Here is a 7,324-nt window from a genome sequence, read left to right as displayed (position 1 = left end):
GTTTGTGTTGATGGTGAAGAGAATGTTTTTTATTGCTGGACCCATCTGCATAGGCTGGAGCTTTTAGTTGACTTCTCTGGTCAATACATTACAATTTCTAGAGGCCATAGCAGGAGGCAAAGGAGGCGATGAGACATTCACTGGAGTTTGAGCCTCACTCCTGTGTCTTGTATGTGAACTCCAGTTTCCACTGCCATAAAAGTAGAGTTTTTTGACATTTCCCCCAGGGAATTTTGTGAAAATGAAGGTAATGTGGTGAGCGTGACACTAACAAAAAGCCTATCAGGACAGACGCTACATTAACAGCATCTGTGGTGTTTATTCCCATTGCTGATTATAGGGAAATTGTATTGTCCCTAGTGTATCATGCATGGTTATAATAATCCCGGCAAATGAGTTGATCAGGGCTCTAAAGTATCTAAGCTTCAAGATGGGTGTGCAGAAAGGTACGGGAGTTAGATTTTGGCTTTTTTTTTTTTTTTAGTGACTAAGTCGCTATTGATTTCCCAGGATGCTGTGGGTACAGGTTCAGAAATAGACTTATACATTGTCATGTGGCTTTTGAGTTCAGACTTTTGGTCTAGTTCAGGTTAAGATCAGAGCTCAAGAAAACAAGTTCTGGATAATTGAACCTGAAAGTTCCCTTTGAAAGACTCTGTTGGCCATCTCGCTGTTGTGACAAAATCCTGCACTATTCAATGGTGAGGCAGAATATTATGGCTGAGAGTCCCTGGAGTGAAGCTGTAGAGAAAGGAGGGCAGAGGAGGGAGGGAGGGAGAGAGAGAGAGAGAGAGAGAGAGAGAGAGAGAGAGAGAGAGAGAGAGAGACAGAGAGACAGAGACACAGACACAGAGACAGAGACAGAGAGAGACACAGAGATGTATTGAAATATTCTCAGCCTGTCCTTAGACCTCCGTTCCTTTCCTGTGACGTGGCCTGATGGCAAGTGTAAACACCGTGTGATCTTTCACAGACCCTTGTAACTGCTGGCTAATAAAACACACTCACCCTCGTGCCCGTTCTCCAGTGTCAGAACAGCTTCCGGGTTTTCCTTTATTGGAAACAACTTTAGCTTCATTTGAAATAAGGCACAAGCAACAGCTGAGAGCCTCACAGCTTTGCTCCCTGATCAACTCCATAGGCCCTTACAACGATGCTCTGTCTGAGTGAGCTTTCTCTGCTGAGTTGCTTTGGGGATCTTCCTGCCTCGAACCACAATATGTCCACAGTAGAGAACTGCTGCAGCTGATAAACACCTTCAGCAAATTGGCTGGATACAAAATGTTCTCAGATTTTCCTTCTGATGTTTTTGGGCAGTGTTTACTGCTCCCAGCTCCAAAAACAGTCTATTTAGACTTGGCCAATGTGACCAATGTGGTCTTTTCCCTTTCTTAATGGCTCTCCAGGTCTGGACAATGGTTACTTTCTCCTGGAAATGGTTTCTTTCAGAGACCTTTTTGGATCTCTTGAGGCAGTTTCCATTAACACAGCCAAATTTCCACTTACTTGCAGAGCGTTATTTAGAGCCCGACCTCAGGTGCCAGCAGTGGCACTTGTTTTGGAAATGTCAGATCATCAACACACGATGGAGCTCACACTTCCTTTTGAGAACCAAACACTGATTCTATTTCCCACCTTCTTTATGTTTCCAGGCACACGAGCTGTTCTGCACCAACTTAATATCTTTCTCAAGTGTTACCACAGTCCGGTGGATTCTGGCCAAAGACGTAGACTGGAACCTATTTCTCCAATGCCACAGGCAGTGCTTCCAGTGACGAGACAACTGGGGGAGTTATTAAAATAGAAGTATCATGTATCTCGGTGGTTTGTGCCTGGACTGGTCAATCATTGTTTTTAACTTGGTTTCAGCTTAGCAGGCAATATTTATGGTGACTCAGGCCAATGATCCAGACAGGGCTAAGGAAAGGTCCCCAAAGAGTGACAAGAAGGGCTCTTAGGTTTGTGTGGAGGCTTGGAGTAGGGAGCCAGGTTTCCTTTTATCTTAAGCTTGGCTGCATTTTCCTAACTTGTACAGTTATTACTTTATCAAAAAAAAAATCATTCTCTGCTTGTTTTTTATTCAAAGAGTAACTGTTAGCCCCAAATAGGGCCATTAAAGTTGAGGGCTAGGCCAGGAGAACAGGGTGGGTGTTAGAGGACCTCTTCCCTTTGGGGAGATGAGGAGCAGATGTAGGCAAAGGAAGGCGCTTAGAAGCCGCGGTGAGTTGTGTGGAGAGCGCTCTGTGGCTTTTTAGGTTTTCTGGGCTAACTGGGTCGATACAACTATGGCAAATGCTTCAGCCACTACAGTGCATTTCAAGTTCAAGGTCCGAGTCCTCACAGTCAAATGCTGAGGGTGCAGTTTTTGCATCCAGGGCTCCCTGGCTGTACCCCATCTTTGTGTTCCGTTATGCTCCAGGACACTTCATCTGAGGCGGCAACTCCCTGGTCTCAGAGGGCCGTAGTATCATTTTGGAGGGGCCAGATTCACAGAAATATTTACCCACTGTGACACCTTAGGCAGCAATAGCACCCCCATAGTAAAACAAAACAAAACAAACAAACAAACAAAAAACAACCACCAAAAAACCCAGGACTTTGTCTCAGTCAGTGTCCTACTGCTGTAAGGAAACACCATGACCAAAACAAGTTTTGCAAAAGAAAGCATTTAATTGGGGCTTGCTCACCGCATCCTTGGTTAGTCTGTTATTATCAAGGCAGGGCACATGGTGATACACAGGAAGACAGGGTGCTGGAGAAGCAGCCGAGAGTTCAACAACCGGATCCAACTAGGCCTGGCGTGATCTTTTGAAATCTCGAACTCACCCCCAGTAACAAGTTTTCTTCAGCAAGACACCTTCTGATCTTTCTAATTTTTTCAAACAGTTTCATTCCCTGCATGGCAACATCACTGCCACCTTCCCCACCTCCCCCATACAAGATACACACACATGACCAAAGACATGTGGGGAGGGAAGAGGAAAGAACGAGGGAGGAAGGAAAATCAGAGAGAGTCCTCTGTGCCAAAGTGCACATCCCAAGGAAACTGACCCAGAGTACAAAAGAGGGAGCTGCTCTCTCACAGAGACCCAGTCTTGATTCTAAAGTAGCTCACGATGGTGCAGCTTGCATTCACATGAGCACTGCCCTCCTGAATTTCGTGGGTGGTAAAGTACAGCTAAAGAATCTGGGAAGCAGACACTCTCCTGTCTAACATTTGGCCCATCCGCATGCTCTTCTTCTAAAAATAGAGCTGCTGTTTTGTGACTTGCCTCCAGCACCACTGAGGGAGACCAGTTTTCATCCCTCAGCAGTGGGCTGAGGCCCAGGGAGGGAATGTTTGGCCAGGAGATATGAGCAGGGTAACTAGGTCACTGAGGCTTTGGCTTCCAGTACTTGCCCTCAAGTCACCATGGAGAGACTTTGTTTTCTTCTCAATAGCCTCTGCACAGCTAGCAGCCTGGGGAGCAACTGGAAAGGCTCATGTTTGGAACTCGCTGTTCCTTAGAATCATATTTATTTGGAAAATGAAGCAGAAACATCAGTGTTTTGGAACATGCTACTGAAAGACCGTTAGGTGTGTGTGTGGGGGGAGGGGGCGGGTAGGAAACAGCTCTGCTCCAAGAGTTAATTTTTCCTAAGAGTTACCTTTTCATGTGTCAGCTTGGCTTAGCTGTGGTGCCTTCACTTAATATTCTAGGTATTGCTCGGAGAACCCTGGGAAAGTAGTTAAAAAGCCCACTCAGTAATTTTAAATAAGAAGGATGGCTCCTGATAATATGCAGGACCTCCTCCAATTAACTAGTAATTAACCAATAGCCTTAAGAACAAACACTGGGATGCCCAAGGGAAGAAGGCCATTTGCCTCAGCCTATAACTTACAAATTCCATTCCCAGATAGGCTTCACAGTCACCTGAACTGACCCTTGGCAACCAAGATTTCTCTTTCCCAAAGCATGTGATGGAACTTTTTCTCTTCCTGCCCGTTTGTCTTATAACAGGGTGCAGAGAAACTCTGTTGGGCATGGTGACGGATAGCCATAGCTGCGCTACTCAGGAGGCTAAGGCAGGAGAGCCATGGGTTTCCGGATGGGAAACTTAGTGAGACCTTTAAGAAAAGATCTCCGACTTACCTCACCTCACCACATCATCAGACCCCCATCTTAGAAAGAGTCCTTCCCTAAGCACTGAGGGCGGGGCTGATGAAGAGGGAGGCCAAACCTCTGGACAGAGCGTCCCCCTTGTTGGGTTTCTTCACTGAGTCTATTAGCATATTAGCACTAAATCAGATTCCCCATTCCCAGATGCATTTATCTACATATGCTGACTAGTTTTTAAGGTCAACTCAACACAAGCTAGAGTCACTTTGGAAGCAGGAACTTCATTTAAGGAAATGCCTCCACCAGCCTGGCCTGTGAGCAGCCCTGTGGTACTATTTGAAAGGATTAGGAGGAGTGGCCTTGTTGGAGGAAGTGTGTCACTAGGCATGGAATTTGAGGTTTCCAGGGCCCAAGCCAGGCCCAGAGGCTTTTTTTCTTCCCCTTGCCCATGGATCCTGGTATAGAACTCTCAGCTACATCAGCACCAGGTCTACCTGCGTGATGCTATGAGAGTACTGAACTAAACCTCTGAAACTATAAGAAAGCCCAACTGACTACCTTCTTTTATAAGAGTCACCATGGTCCTGACACCTATTCACAGCAATAGAACACTGACTAAGATAATGGCTGATGTGAGGAAGCCCATCCCTCTGGGCGGGGATGGTCCTGGGTGGTGTAAGAAAGCAAGCTGACCAAGTCATGAGCAGCACTCCTCCATGGCCTCTGCATCAGTTCCTGCCTCTGACTTCCTGCACTGAGTCCCTGCTCTGACTTCCTTTGAATAATGGGGTACAAACTATAAGCTGAAATAAAGTCTTTCATAATTAAGCTGCTTATGGTCACGGTGCTTTATCACAGAAATAGAAGCTATAACTAACCATGGTTGATTATGTTTTAATCATGCATATGCAATGAATCCTCAGAAAACTGCTCCCCCAAAAGAGGGCCCTAGCATTTCCAGATGTGTGGAGGTGCAGGAGGAAGAAAGGAGAGGGCGTGCAGCTCGTGTTCTTCTCCCAGACTCACCCCATGGAGCTTTCATCTGTACACCTTGGATAAGCATGTACGGCATTTTTATTGTCCTTTGCAATATTGCCTTTCACAAACACTGCTTTTTCCCCCCACTTCAAATCAAAGGTTTGAGGCAACTGTGCATTGAACAAATCTACGGGTGCCACTTTTGCAGTCTGCTCACTTCTTGTCTTGGTGTCGTTTCTCATATGGTTTTCCTTGTATTTCTAACTTTTCCATGAGTTATGGTGCTGTAGTAATTTTGATGTTTCAGTTGTCGACTTGACATAATATAGAAGCACTGTGTAAGGAGTCTCACTGACGGATTGCCTAAATCAGGCTGTCCCGTAATATTTTTATCACAGCAGAAATGAGTACATTACCATGTGATATTATCATCATCTTGTGTATATGTGGAATTGGGGTTGAACTTGGGCCATGCACACGCTACGCAAGAACTTCACCACTCAGATATGGCTCCAGCCAAATTCTAAGTTTTTATTTTGAGGCAGGCTTTCACTGGGTTGCCTAAGGTAGCCTTGAATTTGGACTCGTCCAGCCTAAGCTTTGCAAAGAGCTGTAACTATAGTGCTGTGGCACCAGGCCCAGCTTGACAGTGTCAGCAGATCTATACAGGTTGACTCCTTCCCCATCTTGCTCCATCTCCTCAGGCATCTGTGTCTTTCTGAGACATGACGATATTGAAAGTAGGGCCAATGTGTTCTCCTACAGTGGATCCTAAGCTTCAAGTGGGAGAGCTGTTAACTACTCTAAGCACTGAGCCATGTCTCCAGCCCCAGGTGATAGACATTTAAGTTGTTTCTCGTTCTTTCTGTGAGTGTGACTAGTGTAGCTAAAAGGCCGCTGGCACAAGCTGGAGAGTAGTTACTTTGTACCACTTATCTTGGCTCTATAAACAGGTCTAGAATTGTTAGGCCTGTGGGATGCTGTATTTAATTGAGGATGTGCCAAGCTGTTTTCCAAATCATTTTCACCACCCTAACCAGTTGAGTTGGGGGGTTCCTCTTTGTTAATTTCTCTGTTTTCATTGATAGAGATGTTTCAATGTCACAAGTATGATGTGGGAATGGATGGTTTTTATCTGTTTTGTGTATCTTCTTTAGAGCTCTGCCTATTGAGACTTTTTTTTTTAAAACAATCTTTAATTGGACTGTAGTTTTTGTTTTTTTTTAACCTGATTGTTGGCAGTAGAAACTTGCACAACCATTTTGGAAATCAATCTGGAAGTTTCTCAGAAAATTGGGAATAGTTCTACCTCAAGACCCATCCAAAAGATCTATCCAATAGAAGCTCCACCATATGACGAGGATACTTGCTTAACTATGTTCACAGTAGCTTTATTCATAATAACCCGAAGTTGGAAACAACCTAGATGTCCCTCAACCAAAGAATGGATAAAGAAAATGTGGTACGTTTACAGAATAGATTACTACTCATCTATTAAAAATTAGGACTTCATGAAATTTGCAGGAAAATGGATGGAACTAGGAAAGATCATCCTGAATGAGGTAACCAAGACACAGAAAAACACAGATGGTATGTACTCACTTTTAAGTGGATATTAGCCATAAAGTACAGGATAACCATGCTACAATCCACAAACACAAAGAAGCTAAATAACAAGGAGGGGCCAAGGGAGGATGCTCGAATCTCTCTCAGAAGGGGAAAAAAATCAGACTGTCTTCATTTTCTAATGGCAACATTTAAATTTGTTTAGGTGGTTTTAAAATTGTTTTTTTACTAGCTCTTTATGTATTCTGGATATGCATTGTGTACCAGATATATGAACAGAATTTGTGTGTGTGTATGTGTGTATGTGTATAGGCTGCCTTTTTACTTTTTGAATTTAATTGAGTTGCTATGGATCACTGGAGAATTTTCAGAGTGCAGCTTGGGTTAGGCACCACCCCAGAACAGTCACTGAGATACATGCTAAACTAGGATGAAGATGGGCTACCTTCCTGCTGAGCCAAGTCAATGCTCCAGACACAAGGGTGGATCTGCTCAGGACACAGGTTGTCGTTATAAGGTGGGGCCTTGGTGACTGTAAGGCGGCCTCTTTAGAGGTGTGTGGTGATTATGCATGTCATGATTAGAGTGACCATCCCGGAAGCACAGGGCCATAGGAACACACTTCTCAGCATCACTACCTGCTGGTATCCAGGAAGTGTGGCCAGTTCCTTAGTGGCCTG

Source organism: Acomys minous (assembly GCF_964271855.1).
Source record: "Acomys minous genome assembly, chromosome: 3".
Lineage (NCBI taxonomy): Eukaryota > Metazoa > Chordata > Mammalia > Rodentia > Muridae > Acomys > Acomys minous.
This window is presented reverse-complemented; position numbering follows the sequence as displayed.